The sequence below is a fragment of the Neopsephotus bourkii genome, unplaced genomic scaffold (assembly GCF_033783945.1).
Source record: "Neopsephotus bourkii isolate Nb327-2 ecotype Australia unplaced genomic scaffold, CSIRO-AGI_Nbou_v1 NB_1542, whole genome shotgun sequence".
Classification (NCBI taxonomy): Eukaryota; Metazoa; Chordata; class Aves; order Psittaciformes; family Psittacidae; genus Neopsephotus; species Neopsephotus bourkii.
In genome coordinates this window covers 1269814-1288715 of record NW_026902018.1, presented here as the reverse complement: position 1 = coordinate 1288715, position 18902 = coordinate 1269814, and the positions used below count along the sequence as shown (strand labels likewise).

General features: G+C 47.7%; 1 protein-coding gene across 5 annotated transcripts in view; it reads left to right on the top strand.

The window, feature by feature from the left end:
• The first annotated feature begins 554 nt into the window (after window positions 1-554).
• Window positions 555-18902, top strand: part of MTMR3 (myotubularin related protein 3) — a 74883-nt gene continuing 56535 nt past the window's right edge. For 2 of the 5 annotated variants that reach the window (XM_061370487.1, XM_061370484.1), the window contains exon 1: window positions 555-715. The gene's annotated coding sequence lies outside the window, so the exon portion shown is untranslated. Of the gene's footprint in view, window positions 716-1320; window positions 1365-18902 lie in introns of all 5 variants that reach the window. The other 3 variants (XM_061370488.1, XM_061370486.1, XM_061370485.1) reach the window with 2 other exon arrangements.

The following is an 18902-nucleotide window of genomic DNA, read 5'->3' as shown; positions in this document are numbered from 1 at the left end:
CCTCATGCTCCAGGAGCTGCGGGCTGCGCGGGGTGGCTTGGGCAGTGTCTGCCGATGGCACGGGGCCTCCCATGTTCTTACAGCTGAGCTGAATGTCACAAAGGCGAAGAGGGCCACAAGACCTTGTGCACAAAGTGGCTTTTACCGACAGACAGAGACCTGAGGAGGACCCCGGGGGGCACCCAGCTCCAGCCCGCCTCTACCTGTACCTGCCTCACAGCTCGGCCGAGGCGCCCGCAAACCTCCTCCGGCACCGTCCGTACGGGGATCAGCCCCAGCTGACGGGGGGAGAACCACCCCGCAGGGTTACAAAGGGAGGAAGCGGGGAGCCAGCTTTACCTGCGGAGGGGCTGCGGAGAGCCCCTCCGGGGGGGGGGGGGTTGTGTGAGGAGCCGGGGTGCGCTGAGGCGAGCGGTGCTGCCGCCATGGGCTCCCCTCAGCGCTGAGGGGATGGGGGGGGCAGAGCCGGCTCCCTCAGGGCGGTGGCTGCGCCGCGGGAGGCGGGAACGGGGCGCGCCCGGCCCCGCCCCTCGGAGGAGGAGGAGGAGGAGGGCGCGCGCCTGTCCCCGCCGTGCCCGCGTCCCGTGCGGCCGCCATGTTGTTGTGGCTGTGAGCGGCGGCGCAGGCGGCCCAGGAGCGCAGCGACCCCGGCCCAGGCAGGAGGCCGCGCCCCGGGACGGGGCTGTGGGGGCTCCGCGCCATGCCCTGCCCCGCGGTAAGGAGCTGCCGGGGGTGTCCGGCCTTGCTGTGCTGTCTTCTAGGGCGGTGGGTGGGTGGGCCGGCCCGCCTGCTGGGCCCGGGCCTGGAGGAGGGCGGCCGGGCTGTCAGCTGCGGGGCCGCGGCCCGGCACGCCCCCTCGGGGTGAGGGGCGCCGGCTCCGGCTGCTCCGCTCTGCTCCGCTGTGTTGTGTTGTGCTGTGCTTTGCTCGGGCTGAGGCGCTCGCCAGGCGCCGCGGCCGGGGGTGACGGCGGCCTTCTCCTCCTCCTCCTCAGCGGGCAGGCAGCGCGGCCGTCCCGGGCGGCGGCTGTGGCAGCGCGTTCCTCCGCCGCGGGGCTCGGGCGGCGCGGCCGGGGGAGCTGGGCTCCGGCCTGCGGGCCTCGCTGCCCGACCCGCGGCGTGTGGCTGAGCTGGGGGATCGCCTCATGCCGTTGGCAGCCGTGCCTCGCTTCTGCTGCTTTGGTCGTGGTATCGGTTGTGTTCAACTTCCCTTGTGCGCGGGGCCAAAATTCCCCTTCCTTTTATAAGCGGGGCTTGTTAAGGCTTTTTATTTGTGTAGTTTTGGGCTTTAATTGTGCCTCTTCCCCATGTTCCTCTTAACAGTCCTGTTCTCTTGGTGGGATCTGAGCAGATGTTGCCCTTCTCTGGTGAGTAGTGTTTTGTCCCCTCCGTGTTCCATTCCCCCCAACGTGGTGTTCAGCTTGTAGCCTTGAAGCTGTTCCCTTTTCTGTTAATCGTTTTAGGGATTGTTGCTTTATCACCAGATGAGACCCCATGTTCCTTCTCATCTCTCTGCACAGGAAGCTGTTTTCTTTCCATTCCACACACCATTCCCTCACTGGGGGGAAGGCTGAGTAGGAGCTTGTAACTCCTGCAGGCTTCACGCCTGACAAGCAGTCTCCTGTGTGCTTTGCCTGTTTGTTTTGTCGTGTGATGAGCCCATGTAACCACGTGCAGCGAGGCTTTCTCTTAGAAGACAAGAGCTTGTGTAGTGAATCATGTCAGGTGGTGCTGAGCAGGAAGGTGCAGCTTGGCTTTATGGTGTATATAAAGGCATGTGTAAATGCCTAGGTGAGCCCATTGGGAAGGGATGGTAGTGTGAATGAAAGAACCATGGCAGGTTTCTTGTAATACCTGTCATGCTCTAAGCTTTAGCTAAAAAGCTGAGGAGCCTTTTGTGTGCTATTATATAAAACATGTGCTGTAGTGTTAGAAAATTAACTTTTTGTTGGAGGTGGAGTTTTCCTGAAGGAGTGCTTGTATAGGCAATGCCAGGGGAGGAGGCTGCCATCTGATAGTGGCATTGCTTCAGCTGTTACTGATCGCAGTGGGTTTGGAAGACAGTAAAAGTTCTTTCTGTCATGGCACAGGAAATAGTGTGAAGTGTTGAAACTTTCAGCGGGTAAGTCAAGGCGGGGCGTGGGGCTCTGAAGTGCTTCAGTGACAAGGGTTCCCATTGCCTGCTTCTGCAGTCTGCGGAGGGGCAACTGTGTGGAAATCACGTTGAGCACTGGTGGCTTTTGATTGCACTAAAAGGTGCTCCTGGCCTACTTCACCTTACAGGAGTGGGAGACCTGTATGCTGGGATGCTCAAGCCTGGTTCTCTTGCTGCCGGTATTGTAGGTCCCCATCTAGGGTGCTGTTAGTATCCATGACATAACCTGTCTGCCCTGGCAGTTATTAAAATATCAATGTTTGCCTGCTTAAGTGATGCAGACCACAAGTGGTACCAAGTAGGTGGAATAGTTCAGCTTGAGAAGCTCTTTTTTATTTCTCTTTTTCCCCATAAAAGTGGCCATCCCCAGCTGGAGCATGTACAAGTGCAGCACGGCCATGCTTCTGAAGACAGGGGATACAATATTGTATCTCAGCTCTCATTCCACCTACGTGCAACCCGCAATGGTGGAGAGTTGTTGTCAGCCTTCTGAGAGTAGGAGGAACATGGCTATGCAGTGCTTTGCTGGCAATTAGTGTGGAAAAGGAGTAACTTAAGGAGAAAGGTGTTGTAAGGCTGCTGGAGTAACAGGTCTGCAAGGAAGAAGGAATTCTCTCTGGAGGGATCAGAGGAACTTCATCCAGCATGAAGTTAGAGCTCTTTTCACCTGCCCAGGTCAAAAGGACGGGATGGTCGTTTCTGCTGTAGTAGCTTCCTCCTGAGATGTGGAGCTGGATATAATGAGAGGGGACTCTTCTGCTTGATATCGGTGTTGTCTTCTAGAGCATGTGACTCCAAATAGTGTGTTAGTGCTTATCAGGTATCATACATAGAATGGAAAGTCCAGATACTTAAATATGCACTTGATTCATACATAGTTGCTTTCATTGGCTGGCTCAAACCAATAGATGTTATATTTCTTTCAAGATAAGCTTTTAAGTATACGTTTTCCAAGCCACAGTGTGCAGCTGTTCTGCATGTGTCTCTCTCTTGAGTAGCTGGTGATGTAAAAGATCTGCCTGTTAGATCACATACGGGTTTTAACTCTTGATTTGTAATTCCACCCTTCTTCTAGATATTGGTGTTATAACTTTCCAGTGCTGTCAGGAGGGCTCTAGGAATATGTCTAGCATTCAGTCCTTGCTGTAATTCTTGTGAATTAACTGCATTGTTAAAAGATAACTATTTCTTTACCTTTGTGATGCTTCAGATTTCTGGGGGACTGAATGATTTGCATGAAAGACCTAAAAGAAAGGTTTGTCCTAATCCAGGAATTAGAAATACTGATGTTTTACTGAGGCTTGGTGGTGCCCCGTAAAGAACTGAAGACCTCTGCTCCTTGTGCTTTACAACTTCTGCCTTGGATGCACTAATCCTGAATGGTGCAGGGTTGCTGTATCCAGACTGGTGCATTGACTTGCACGTGTGTCAGCTTCCTGTGCCTACTCCTTGTGGGCTGGACGGCAGGCACAGACTACAGCATCCTCTGGTGTCAACTGATCTGGAATGTGGCTGATAAGAGAAACAGCCAAGACTTTGTCCCCTTGCTTTGGGGCGAGCAGGTGAGGATGACAGACAGAACGTACTGATGCCACAGAAATTTAATTGCAAGCTAGAGCATGAGTAGCCCAGACCTGTTCTTCCCCTCGTCTGATGAGTAGGTTCTGCTAGTGTGCAAATGTGGTGAACACCAACTGGCTGTAGTGATTCTGGGAGGTCATGCTGTGGAAGGCCTCAAGTAAGTCCCTGCTGCTCTGAGGTAAAGGGAAGAACAGCCTGTGTTAGCAGGGAAGAAGAGGGCAGAATCTTGCTGAAACCAGTTGTATCTTTCATCCTCAGTTTGTTAAGAAGTGTCTGGATTGTGTGGCTCCAAGCTGGAGGTGCTCTGTTCACCTCCAGTAAGTAGCAGTATGGCCTAGAAGTGAAGCATGGAACTGCAGCACCACAGCATGCAAAGTGAGCTAGGGAGGAAGAGCAGAGCAGGCTCTCTGGAGCATTAGTTGTGATGGATAAGCTATTTCTGGGGTCATTGATGTCCCTTGAAAGCACTGTTTTTAAAGGCTTAACTTTAAAATACAGTTGCTGATTCCTAGCTTTGACTCATCTTCTAAAACACCTCTGACCTAAAGCTTAATGTAAAATCTAGCAAGCATCAGCTGATTTCTCATGTGATAGTGGTGGTAAGCTGTGCAAGAGCTGGAAGGATGCTCAGTAGGTCTGATGGGGGGCAACTGGGTGCTTTGGAGGCATTGTTCTTCCTGATGGTGTTAATGCAGAAAGTAGTGGCACCAAAATAACCTTGGCATGATCCAGTTTGAAGTTTTCCTGATCTGAGTTTGTGTATGTATAGGTGAGGCAGCTGATACCTCTGTAAGAGTGATCCTGTAGGTGGTAGAACCCTTCCAAACTCTGACAAGGGGAGGAAGAAAACCCCAACCTGAGTGGCTCTTATTCTGCCTTGGATTTCAAAAGACTTGAAGCTGGATGGCCCTTTTAAGGTGATATTGTAACTAAACTTCTATAAGCTGCTGTATTCAAGTATTATCACTTCTGAACAAGTTAATACGCTGAACAAGATTCTAGTGGAGTTTAATTTTAGAGCGAGTAGTCTGTTATTTTTCCTCTTGACTGGGAATGAAGTGAAAGGCTCTGAAGCAGCATTGATAGGATAGCTTGGGGGCAGGCTGCTGTACAAGCTGTCAGTCATGCCAGGAATGAAATGTGTCCTCAGTAACACATGCTGATCAATCTGAAGTAGTATCAAATCCCTCTTTTAGAGATATGGAATCAAAAATAGTGAACTGCAAATACTTGAAAGTACAACTTTGCAGTTCAGTGTTAGCTGAAAGAGGACAGAACATCAAAGAAGCCAAGCCTTAGATAAGTACTGTAGGTGAAAAGCAAATCAAGCTGCCTTTTGCCTTGCTCAGCACATCTCGCTGTCATTTTGGGTGTTCATTGTGATTGAGTGACATGATGAAAATGAAGCTGGGTGTGCTGGATGGCTTTCGTCTGAGATGCACATCTAGATGATGCTTTGGCTGACTTGATCAAACTCTTGATCTCCAGTATATGAATAACATGATAGTGGTCAGCTCAAGGGTTTTAGCTAGTTATCGTGTGAAGCATTAGATTTAGTGCTAGCTGGGAAGCCAGAGCTTTGCTTGGAAAATTACTGTCACCTGTGGAATTGGCTTGAAGCTGGAATGAAATCAGGAACTTGGTGTTAGTCCCTGGTCCCTAGGAGAAGCTGGGCTTTTGGGAGGGCAGGGAGGACAGGCCAGCACCCCACTGTGGTGTGTTCTCTGCGGTGAGAGCTGTAAGAGGGAATTCCAAATGTCTGAACCTTGTGAGTGTGGACAGCAGGGCAGGCTGCCACGGGCCTCTGACCTTCCAGAGCATGACCTGGAGACGGTGAAGAGCCATGCAGGAAAGACTTGTGTTCTGACACTTGAGCTTTGATATTGATATTGAACTGTCTGCTTCCTCTCTGTTGTGTATGTTGATCTCGAGCTGTATGTTCTGTTCTCCCCTCCATGTGCTTTTAGTCCAGCTGCTGCTGTGTTTTCTGCAGTGACACTTCACACAAAGTTGGATGGGCCTTCTCCACAGGCTCCTCTAGTGTGGTGGCTGGTGCATGCTGCTGGGGAGAAAAAGTGGAAGCCTTCAGTGTGTGGAGAGCTTAGAAAGCGATTTTGCTTCATGGGCAAGCACCTGAATGTCAGAGCTCTCATAGCACCGTCTTTTTTTTATCTTCTGGCAAAGCTTTAAAACATGAAGCTGTGATTGCGTTTTCACTTGGTTACAGGAAGAATCAATCCAAATGTGCTTTTCTGCCTGCAGGATTAGGTCCCTGGGCTGCTCAGCATTCCTGTTAGACCCTGCGAGATGGAAGCAGGATTTAGGTACTTGCTTTCTTCAGTTGGGGCAGTTCTGCAGGGTATCTTGATCTGCTTTGTCTTGGGTTAATTTCAGACCTAAAGTTATTCTTTACTGTGATTATCTGTAGCAGATGTGCAGGATCTACCCTCTCAGGTCCTTACTGGGAAGAGTATTGAGAAAGATTTGTTTCACTGTGATCTCAGCTTCCTACTTTTCAAGGAAACAATGTTGTCCAAGTGACTTATACAGGTGTGTGCTTCTCTCGTGCTGTCAGTACACTCTTCCTGTGACTTGTACCAAAGGCTCTCTTGTCTGTGGTCTTTCTTACCCTATTTTAAAAGTGTGGAAAGATTTCCCATCAGGAAAACCAAGCGAAAAGCTCTGCATCATGCTTGAACTGAGGTTTCTTAAACACAGTAGCTTGAACTAGAGATCCCTGGCTTGGATGCCTGGCTGTATGGGAGGGCTCTTGTGGACACGAGGCCAGTAGTCTCTTTAGGTATTTTGATTGTTGTGGTGCTTTACAAGGGTCAGTTCCTAGAACATACAGTGAGTATGAAGAGAAGTAATGCACTTCAGATTGGGTTTGTGGAGGAAGACTGCTGCCTTGCCATGGTTATTTGTAGTTTTTCTTTCCAATACCAGAGGTTTATGTGCTGCTGTAGACATTATTTATAAAAACACTGTTAGGACAGTTTTCTGTTGCCCTTTTGTGGGCCTCATTTGCTTCTCCAGCTCTGGGCCTGGAAACTAGGGCTATAATCAAAGCATTAATTCTGTAGCATTACCTGGAAGGCGAAGGCATCAGGAAGAAATAAAAATAGTTTCACTTTCCCTGTGCCTTTAAAGAAGGTTTTTGACTCCTGGATCGCTGAGGAACAGGCAGGATTTTGACAGAATGAGGCTGTTTTCTCTAGCGCTGCTTTCTCACTCCTGGAAGTGCCTGGAGGAGCTGCTTCCAGGCACCTGTGTGAGGAGAGGACAGGAATGCCTGTCTGTGCTGGAAGGCATAGGCTGAGATCCAGTCTGCAGACAAGAAGTTGGCTTGCTGACTGCTCTTGGAGAGTGGAGCAGAGGCAGGACCTGCCCACAGGTATTTGCTGTCTCCTCAGCTCACCCCTGTGAGCAGCCCCTTGGGGGTGATGGGGATCAGAAGGCTTGCAAGGCCTGCGAGTGTGACTCCTCAGGTTCTCAGTGCTTTTGACTGCTCTGCAAGCGGGGTTCTGATTTTTTTTGAGGGGGTTTCTGTACAGCTGGTGGCAGGATTTCAGAAAATAGGTGGAAAATCAGATCTTTGAGTCTTTCGCTCATGCAGAGGTTAGCATTTCATAGGTCAAGGGCAGAATACTAGAACTTTGCTTTCAGTTTGCTTACTGGACGTGGTAGTTGGAAGTATTGAAGAGTTGGCTGAAACTGAAGGCTGAATTAAAGAACTGGTAACAAAATGAGCACCCAGAGGGATACAAACAATTCATTTGTACCTACTGCAGCACTGAAACTGCTTATGACCATGGAGCTTTCATACTTTAACATCCTGCAGTGGGTGTTACATGGGTAGCATAACTCTCTTTGGTGTGAAGCCTCAATTCTGTTGCACAGCAGAGGTTAGAATGATCCAGTCTCCTAGCTGATGTAGTATTAAGCTCTGTCCTATCACTCTGCATGCTTCCAAAATGAGTTTCAAGCCAAAGTTGCTCAGGGAAGTGGTTGTGGCTGAGTCTGGGATTGGTGGAAAGCGTTTCCCTGGAATTTCCTACCTGGTAGTTAGAAGGTGACCAGCAGCCTGACTGTGTGTTTTCTCTGCAGGTAGATCAGGAAAGGGAGCAAGGTGGTTGCTGTGGTGGCTGATTTGATCTCTTGTAGCCTTAATTGACCTAAATGTGTACCTGGGAAAGCTTTACTTACTGCATTGCTATCTGTAAGCTTGTAATTGCTATCATTGAAATTTAAACCGGAGATAAATGAGATGCTGTGAAGTTCTGTTTGTAATTATAGTGTTTGTTGCATCCTTGAGAGGGTGTTTGAGACCTTTTCAGACCTCCTGGATCTGTTGCAGCTGAACTCTGTGCAGTTTTACTTGCCTCCAGCCTTCAGTGCCTTCTCTGACTCTCAACTACGGTTCTCAAAGCTGACTTTTGCTGTTCTGTAGGTTTGCTGTAAGTTCAGGCTTTTCAGATACTTGTCTGTGTCCTGACGAAGAACAGATGAGCCCGAAGGAGAGGCTGTGAGAGGAAAACTTACCTGCCATGCTGCAGAGCAGCTTTACTTGAGAGTGGATGCGAGGGCATTGCTCTATCCATTCTGCAGTCAGTTTGCTGTGGGCTAGAGTAGAAACACCTCTCGGTGGTGTGAGCTGATAGCTTTGGTTTTATTGTTCTATTTGCATTTTCCTTATTTTTTCACTTCCAAGAACAAATTTGTTAGTGTGGTGTGGGCGTGTTGATCCAACAAACCTGACTAGACTGTAAGCAGGTTGCATTTCCAGGTTAGTTTGATTATTTTCCTTTAATAGCTGGAAGCTGAATGCAGGTGAAGTGTGTCTAATGTAAACTTGCAAGTCTCTGGCCTCTGCCTGCAGACCTTTTACTACTTCCCGTCTGAGCACTGTGCGTTTCTAACCGTGAATAAGCTTTTCATCAAATGAATGACTAATCCTTATCAAACAAGTGTTCAACTTTACAATTAAGCATTCCTGTTCTTTAATTACATGGTGATGGGTGGACACACTGTTCATGGGTGCATTTGAGACTTCAGATTCTTCATTTTCTCCCACTCTAGAAGCAGGAATTTGCTGTGAACGGGGCATTATATTCTGGTTGGATACCCATTATAATTAAATCATCATCTTTGTCTATGCTCAATGAACCTTTCTTTGAGTAACTTCCAAAAGAATGCACCTTTTTTCTCTTTGGGAAAATCTGAACTCTGAGGAAAAAGGAGGAAGATGGAACAAGGTGAATATTTTGAGGTCTGCTGGGCTTTCCGTGTAGGCTTGGCTGATGGATTATGGTCAAGGCATAGTTGTTTCCTAATGCAGAACACAATAGCTTGCTTGTTTTCTTTTGCTCTGGACTGGAATCTCTTAATCCCTCCAGACTCAAGCATGAGTATCACATGGTTTGAGGTGTTTGGTTAGTGTATTTCACTGCTGCAGAGCATCCCTGTACATAACAGATGAGTAAACCGAGACTGCAGATAGAAGGCACATGGAAATTTTCAGTTCTGGAGAATCCAGTTGAAGTGTTCAGTATTTTGTTGCTGGGTTGTGTTCTGGCAAAACCAGCGGGAAGCAGAGTTACACTTCTGAGTAAGGAGACCAGATCTCTGCTCTGGAGCTCCTACCTAGGTCATGATAAAAATGACTACAACTTCACTATACTGAGAGCATGCCTTTATGTCCAGAACACCTCCACATGTTCAAACCACTTATTAAGGTATTGATTTGGAAACTTCCTTGGTGATAGTACAGCTCATCACAGGTCCTTCCTTCAGAATCTGTGACTATATGGGACACCGGCTGTAAAAGTAATACTCATAAAACCTGGTTAAAGAATAACAAAGAATAGTAAATATTCATTTAAAGATAATTCCAGAAAATAGAAATGTCTTGTATAGCTGCATAATGTTGGTACCTACATGCCTGGTCACTGTCATGTTGCTTTTCCTCCCTTTCAGTTCTGCAGGCTTTAGTAGCTGGAACCAAACTGGCTTTCACATGTCAAACTGGCATTTTGGCTTCTGAATGACAGGCTCAGCACTGATCTGTGAGAGGACTAGGCAAGCTGAGTATGTCAGGGTTCTAAAACAGTGGGATTCCCTAAAATGCTGTAGTATGATGATTAACTGAGGGTGGTGAACAAACTCCACTGATTTGGAAGATGCTGATCTTGACTCTTGGTGCTGCTTTGCAGAATTTGGTCTGTTAAACCCAGGAACACTGTGGCTTTGCTTGGCATAACTTCAGTAACTGACTGTACCCACTGTTGAAGCCTCTGCTTCTTCCCAGGCTGTTTCACTCCCAACAGAAGAAATGCAGGAATAATTGGGGAGCTCTAGTCATGGTGGCTCTATGCTTAGCTCGTTAGTCCAGGCAGATTACCTTTTGCTTCTCAAATGTTGACTGATAAGCTGGTTTAGGAGCTCTCTAGCTTTCAGTTGCTACAGCACTAGTGCTTCTGCAATACACAGCGTAGACACTTCTTCCTGTGAGCTCTGAAAGGCTGGTGATAACCTACCAGTAGAAGGGTCTAAAGGTGGGAATATTTCACTAATTCCCTGAGAAAAGCAATGCCAGTCCTGCTGTTGTAATCAACGTGGAGTCAGAAGCAATCTTGCAACCTGCTTGATGTGCTGCTCACCTGCGAGGGTGGTGGTGGTTCATTGCTGTCCCTGCCTGCGCTGGGGGGTGCGGTGCTCATGTGGAGCCCCGGGAATTGTGGACAGAAGGATTTAGCTTGGTTTACCAAGTGTGAGATTGGCATAACAAGGACAGTAGGAGCTATTTCTTGCTTCCATTTGTTTGAAGCCTAGCTTTCTACTGAGCTGTTTGTAGAAGGCACAAGTTGAGGTGCTCCTGTCCTTTGAGGGTCACACCCACAGGCCTATTAGTTATAATAGCACTGTTGCATCATTCCTTGACCGCCATCTCCTCATTCAGCACTGAGGTATGAGGACTTTTCCTCTTGCATAAGACAGCTTGAACTGTTCTGGCTGGGGAGGAAGCAGCGTGGCAGTTCACTGGAGAGTAAGCTGGGTGCTGTGCTGTGCCGTGCCCTGTAGCTTACTTTTCTACCCATGATTTCATAGAATCATAGAATAGTTCGGGTTGGAAAGGACCTTAAGATCATCCAGTTCCAACCCCCCTGCCATGGGCAGGGACACCTTGCTCTAAACCATATTACCCAAGGCCTGGTCCAACCTAGCCTTGAACACTGCCAGGGATGAAGCATTCACAATCTCCTTGGGCAACCTATTCCAGTGCCTCACTACCCTAACAAGAAAGAATTTCCTCCTTATATCCAATCTAAACTTCCCCTGTTTAAGTTTTAACCCATTACCCCTTGTCCTATCACTGCAGTCCCTAATGAAGAGTCCATCCCCAGCATCCCTATAGGCCCCCTTCAGATACTGGAAGGCTGCTATGAGGTCTCCACGCATTTCAGTTTATGGTCCAGTATTCTGAGCTGCCCCAGCACTACGTCCAGCTGCCTGAGACCTGGCCAGTGCTCACCCAGAGGTGGTGATTCTCTGGCCAGCCCTTGCTGAAGCAGTGTCTTTACAGCTCCTAGCATGCTTCTTGCTCTTACACCCAGATTGACTGGCATTCAGATTAGACACCTGGGAGGAGGGCTAGGCCTTGTGTACTTGAACGTGCTTCGAGTCCCAGAATTGCAATATGGTTTAATCTGCCTCATCTCCTCTCAATTTCTAAGTATATAAACTGACTGATATTGTGTTTTCTGATTCTTACACAAAACTCAGGGTTTAGTTTCATCATAAACACTTGCTCCCATGTATCAATGCCAGCAGACCAAGGAACGCACTAATACAGAATTCTTCTGAAACCATGCTGCAGGTTCAGTAACATTTGTCATGGGGCTAAAGTGACTTCACTTACCAAAGGTGAGGAGTGGTAAAACATGCCTTGTCAAAAGGATTTAGTCTGAAGTGACTTGTATCATGAAAAGGATATGGAGGGACTTAAGTTTTTGTGTGTGAATTACCATATTAGAAGCAAGCAAGTGGCTGGGACTGATCTAGTTAAGCTGAAGTTTAAAGGAAGGCCTAATGCCAAAAACCCATCCCAAACCTAGTTTATGTGTTTGAACTGCACAGTTTTTATACTGACTCTTGCCAAGACAACTAAGAATTCCTAGGGCTGGTTTGAATTTCCAGGCAGGGTTTGCCTGTGCAGGTGCAGAGAGCACTCAGGGCTGTTCAGGTGGTGTGGGTGCTGGGAAGACCCGTGGGAATGTGGAGCTGGTGCTGTGGAGCCCATTGTGGTGCAGTTGCTGATGTAGCCAGTTGGGTTGTTTATTGCTTGTGAAAGGTCAGGTTTTGAGCTTCTGTGAATTGATGAACAGTAAATGTTAAACTGGGCTTGGAGCACCTGTTTAGGAAAACTTCAAGCTTCTTGGTTGACTCTGGAAAACTTTGGAGAAAGAACAGGGTCCCTGTGAGGGGTTGGTGTTCTTAAGGTCATCAAATCCCAGCCTGGTTTGAGTTGGAAGGGACCTTAAAGCTCCTCCAGTTCCAACCCCCTGCCACCGGCAGGGACACCTTCCACTAGAGCAGCTTGCTCCAAGCCCCTGTGTCCAACCTGGCCTTGCTAGATCCGCTAAGGTATTTGCAGCAAACTAAAATGTGGAAGCTGAAGGAACACCCTGAGGCCGGTTCAGAGGATGAAGATGGTTTGTGGTGAAACAACTTGGTGCCTCCATCACCAAGTTTGCAAAAGAAAACTGAGTTGGCACCATATTTCACAGCAATTAGTCAGGTTTTGACATTGTGTTTCCCCCAAGGGATTGTGCTAAGGGGTGTTGAAAGACTTGACTTAGCAGAGCTCATACATGTTGAAACAGATATGATGGCTTGAGACCTGTCTGAAGGATGTGCTGTTGTTAGCTGACTTCCGAAGAGCAGCTTCCCTGTAACCCCTGAAATCATGACCTGGGTACTTGGGTTATTTTAATAACCCTTGATCTGCAGCTCAGAGTTTAAACATCTGGTAGTTTATTGCAGGTGAGAATGTGGAAGAGAAAGTTGCAACTCTTCCCATGAAGCTGGGGATCCACAGCTCATGCTGTGTGAGTGACAGCTCAGCCCCTCTGTGGAATTCAGAGCATCTTTGCCTGGTGCTGCTGTGTTCCTCCAACACAGAGCTTATTGTAACCTTTAAACTCTGTAAGAATAGAACAGGGATTTCTCCTGTTAAAACCTGCATTTGTTTAAAGAGTTGGCTCCAACTGAGTCACCTATGTCCTACATCTCTAGATCTCAGTTATTTAAATACCAAGGTGTGTGTCACCCTAAACTTACTGGGTGGGTAAGCTTTTCCTTGAACAGAAAGAAGTGAGTGTGACCTGTAGCAAGCAGCTGTGGCTGTGTGCTTGCACCACCTTCATTCTGCAGTTTTGTTAATGTTGGGTGCTAAGCTTCCAGTTTAGGATTTAGGAGTTGTTCTGCCTGTGAAATTTTGGCGATTCATCCAAATGCATCTGAGATGAAGTGTCCGACCTCAACCTTGCCTTGGAAGTGATGTGATGTATGTATATCTGATGTTAGTTTTACAGCTTCTTTTGGGGGGAGGAACGAGGGAAAGTCTTTATTAAGGTCTCATCTAAACAGAACTGTAGGCTGGGTGAATGCTTGAACATATACTGGGTATATGGAATATCTTAATGGAGTGCTGGGTGCGGAAGTAGCGTCAATGGAAGGGTCTGAAGGCTGTAGTTCTGAAGTAAGGAATCAGTCTAGTTAGGTTTGCTGTAGTTTCACGCCTCACTGAGTTTTCAAAGGTAGGAGTAGCAGATTTTGTACAAACCAGTAGGAATGAATTCTATCCTGTCTTAATATTTCAGGGTAGCTTGGCGTAAAGTTTTCCCAGAATTTGCTGAGACCGAGCTGGTGGAATGGGACTTAAGCTGAGTTAAGTGCATTGGAACTCCACTGTGGTTCTTTCTTTCCCCGTATTTGAACTCCTAGCCACAAGTGACAGTGTTCCTGGCAGACAGGTTTGAGGCAGAAATCTGTAACTTAACCTTTGCTTCAGTGTTGTGTCAGCACACTGCATATTCTCAGTTAGGCTTGCAGTCCTAGTGCCATATTCAGCATGACTAGACTGATACTCTGAAAGGGAGTTTTTAATACAGTGCTTCTAGACAGGCTTGGTGCAGGTAAAGCATTTAAGAAGAGCTTCTGCAGTGCTTGGTTTTGTTTCTGTAGGTAAAATGCTCCTGATGCTAAAGCTGCTGTCTTACAACAGCCTTCAGTCGGTAGAATGCTGCTGGCATGCTGCAGTCTGGGGTAGGTACAGTCAAGGGAGGGGATTCTCTCCCTCTGCTGTGCTCTGGGGAGACCCTCCCTACAGTCCTGATCCAGTTCTGGGGCAACACCACAAGAGGGATGTGGAGCTGTTGGAGTGAGTCCAGAGGAGGCCATGGGGATGATGTGAGGGTCCCTTCTAACCCAACCATCCTATGATTCTGTGATCTGTGGATCATGCAACTGGAGCTAAGGAATACTGTCTGCCTTACAGCACTGGGGTCTTGGGCTGAATGTCTGGTGCAGGAAGGCCTGAATGCTGAAAGCCTAGCCTTTTCTGGTTTCAGATTGTCCCTCAACAATGCAGCTCCTGAAACTGCTCTGTCTCTCAGCCAGACTGAGTTTGAAAGTGTCCCCAGCAGAACACACAGTTCTCCTAGGCTTTGCCTCTGCTGCTGCCTGGCACTGCTTGTGCCTGTGGTGGTCCTCAAGCTGTACTCAGGAGTTATGTGGGAAGGGGATGCAGACACCTTCCTTTTTCTCAGAAGTCTTTTATTAATTGTTAACTGAACCAGTTGAATTGCTGGTTTTGTTTAGTATGTGTGGTTAAGATTTGATGTGTTACTTGATAAATGCTGATGGGTTTTCCACACGTAAAATGTGCTTAGTCCTTGTGGGTTATGGATTATGGTTATTAGATTGGTGGATGTTAAGGCAGCTATTTAATTCAGGAGTGAGAACCAATGCACTGAAACTTCGTGCTAGAAAGTTATTCAGTAACTGGTTAACAGCAGAAAATCCTGCTGGTAAGCTTAGCAAGGTGAAATGAAAAAAGTACAAACCACAAATTATGTATTTCAGAGCCTGTTCCTGGAGGTAATAAAGCTTTCATTGATATCTGTGCTCAGGCAGATACTCCTCCTGGCTCTAGCAAGACTGAACATGTTGTTACTCATGTTGGGTAACTCCTATACAGGTAGGACCTCTTGCTCTTATTTCTGAGTTTTTATTTCATCTTGACTGCAAACAAAATGATTCCCTGTCACTTGCTGTGATGCTGAAGAGACAGGATTGCTTCAGCCCTTGTTGGAGGGCAACGGAACACACATGTTGCCTGTCCACTGGGCTGAGTTACTGCATGGTATTGGCAGGTCTCTTCATGAGATCCTGTAGCAGGCTGAGGTAGAAGCCAGGCTAGTAGCACATTTAATCTGGGTTTGATTTGCCAAGAGCTCAAAGGTAGATACAAAAAGCACTTTGTCCTGGTTGCTCTCTGGAAGACTGACACTTGAAGCATTCTTTCTCTTGCCTGTTCACTTACTTTCTTAGCGTGCTGCTCTTGCTAAGTGGGGCTCATTGCTTTCCAGAAGTCACTTCCACTGGCCAAGTTCAAACGCTTTCACATGTAGGTTGAACTTCTCACACCAGCAACTTTGAATGAGGTGCTTGTTTGAACACTTCCAATTTCCATCCTGTCAGTGTAAGTCAGTGAAACTTCTCTGGCAGCTGGTAGCTCTTCTGTGAAACCAAGTGTGCCAGGGCTGAATCTGACTGCTGCCTTCCATTAGCTCCTTGAGGCTGACTCTGCTTGCCTTCTGTTGAATGAGAGAGGAGCAGGACTGAAGGTATTCTTAGATCACTGCAGAAGAACCTCTAGAGACCCATGGTCTTTGGGGTTCTGGTGGACTCTCCAGAGAATCATTCCTGCTTATTTATGCTTTATTGCCAAGGGGATCAAAGTCTGACAGAACCCCTGGAAATACTGCGTCCAGGTTCTAGGGGTTTTTATACATTATGATAAACCTTTGTCATTGCTGATCTCCTTGCGTAGATAAAGCCTGAGTCTTTACCTCGCAGGTGATCACAAAGTGTGCAGTCTAAGCTGAGCTTGGTTTCCTGCTGTTACTTCATGCTTTTGGGGTTCTGTTTGCATTTACCTCAGTTTAGCAATAATTAACTCAAAGCATTGAGGTGATTGAGTGGTTCTGCTGGGAGAACAAACCAAGAACCGTAATGCAATAAGCATTATTGCAGCTTCCTGGTAATGAAATTCCAGTAGTGGGATACTTGATTTAATTTTTAAGCTCTGGGAAAATAGCAGTGGTAACAGAAGAACTTCATAACTGACTCTCACTTGGGCAACTACTTAATGCTAGCAAAAAGCTTGAGGGATGCAGGAAGAATTGCAGTGGTTTTCCAGCTGTGGAGGTATGTATGTTCTTATAGGGAATGTCGTGAGCTCCTTGTTTTTCACATCTGAACACCAAAGAATGTGGTGTGGAGCTATGTCTTTAATGAGTGATGCTGCCACAGCCTGAATGACACTGTTTGCATCCTTCTAGTGATGCTCTCTAGGTGTATTTAAGCTGGAAACTGCAGAGTTAAGGACACTTGGATGTTGCTGCCCTGTTGTCCTGCCAGACCATCCAGCTGAATCGAGCATAGCCTATCTTCTAAAGTGGTTGTTCAACGTAGGTAAGAATGGCACACTAAGGGATAGAATAGGGGCCTTTTGGAAAAGAGACCAGGTCAGACCTAAAATGTGGCTTTAGGTGAGAAGAATCTTACTTCAGGCCTCTAGGGCAGTGTTTGTGTACAGCTGGCCTGGCTGTAGCACTAAGGATGCTTCCAGTTAAGGTGAGTCTCTCGGCTGTAGGTGACTTTGGCAGTGTTCTTGGCATGAAGGCTCATTTAACAAACACTGCTGTAGGGAACGGACAGACGCAGCCTCCAAAGACCCCATGAAAGAGCCCTGCAGAACTGCCCTGTGTAAGGCCAGCTCTGGCTCAGTAGAGAGTGTAAGCACGTGGTTAAATCTAGAGCAGCATCCCTGCACAGGGCAGAGCTGTGGAGGCTCCCAGCCTCACCAGTGAGGGCACCAGCTCTATCCCGGATTGCACACCAACTCAAAACCTTGTTTCTTGCCTCACTGTGTACTGTTGTGCTTACCTTTAGGCACTGGTTTGCAGCTCTATAGGAGGAAGCACAGCTGTATGCTCTGCTAAGCACCCAGTTGCTGATGGGCACTACCTGGTAGTGGCTGCCAGTGTGGACATGGTGGCCCAAGGGCAGTTCCTGTGTGCAGATGCTCTTCATGTGCAGCGAGGTATTGTTTACAGGCAACATTAGATGTTGATGCCATTCCACACAACTTCAGAAGGTTCTTGCGTAATACAAGGCAACTTTTGATAGTTTGTCTTACTGAATTTTCTATCAGTTTTACAGACAGTGCCCTGGGATTAGTATTGCATCTGAAATATGGCTATTTGGAACAATTATTGAAGAACTTAAGGTAAATGTGTATAGAACAGTGGAATCATAGAATTATAGAATGGTTTGGGTTGGAAGGGACCTTAAAGCTACAACCCCTGCCACAGGCAGGGACCCCTTCCACTGGAGCAGCTTGCTCCAGGCCCGTGTCCAACCTGGCCTTGAACACTGCCAAGGATGGGGCAGCCACAGCTTCTCTGGGCACCCTGTGCCAGCGCCTCAGCACCCTCACAGGGGAGAGCTTCTGCCTAAGAGCTCAGCTCAGCCTCCCCTCGGGCAGGTTCAAGCCATTCCCCTTGGCCTGTCCCTACAGGCCCTTGTCCCAAGCCTCTCTCCAGGTTTCCTGCAGCCCCTTTAGGCACTGGAGCTGCTCTAAGGTCTCCCCTTCAGGAGCCTTCTCTTCTCCAGGCTGCCCCAGCCCAGCTCTCTCAGCCTGGCTCCAGAGCAGAGCTGCTCCAGCCCTCGCAGCAGCTCCATAGCCTCCTCTGTACTCACTCCAACAGGTCCCTAGTGGTTTAAGTAGTGGCTTTAGGATACTTTATTGGCATTAGCTGGCTATCGTATTGACAGAACCATCCTAAATATACTTCAGCATTGCATTCTTAAGGAATTGTGACGCCAGCACTTGAATATGAATGCATCTTACATATGAGAATGACAGAACAGCACATACTAACCTTGGAGGTAGTGTTTCTCCCAGCATGGCTTGGGGTATGGTACAATTAGCTTTTGCTTTTGATGTGTTATGCCAACTCAGTAATGGGTGGCTGTTCAAATGTCTGCTGCTTTCTTGTCTCTGAGCTTGCTCCTGGCTAATAGAAAGAAAGTGCAGGGGCACTTTCTGGACAGAAAGGAAGACCTGTCCTAAGAGTCAGACTGTCTGCAGAGCACTGCCTAGCACAGCTGTCCTTCTCTCAGTGAGGATGGACTTCCATGGCTGTGGAATCAGGAAAATACCATCTCTCTAAACACGCTCTTAAACTGCTTGGTCTCCTTGGCAGATCTAGAACTAGACAGTCTTTTAACCATACCAACCCTTCAGGCAGTCTGAAGGTGGGTTATATTGCAGGAAGATGTGTGGATGACCCAAAGGAGGACTTTGGTAGGCTGAGGAGGTCTTTGTTGCAGTTGTCCTCCTTCCTGCCCATACCAGCAGGAGATAGGTGTGTTTTTCGCAGGGGAATGAACATCTACTTGAAGCCATAAGCATCAGATTCTATTGTGAGAGGCATTAGTTGAAAAATTGAAGGGGGGTAGCCTTGAATGCCAGAAGACAGGACTGGTGATGACTGGTGGAGGATCTATACCTTGCTTCAGACTTCCCTTCAAGTGCCTTGGGTTGCTGGATGGAATGTGACAGACAGGTTGTACCAGAGACTGGTGGTAGTTGTTGTGGGGTTGGGACTCTAAAGTGGAGGGTAAGACAAGGGGAAAATTGCTGCATTGATTTCCATATCTGCATAAGGCCCATGCATTAAATGTACACTGCTAAAAACCTCCCCCTCCTGCCCTCCCTGTGTGGAAGCAAATGCCAGGCTTCAGTCCCTCACTCATGCTGCTTTAATCCTTCCCAGGGCTGCTGTCAGAGCCGCTCTGCTCCATGCTCTGGCAGTCT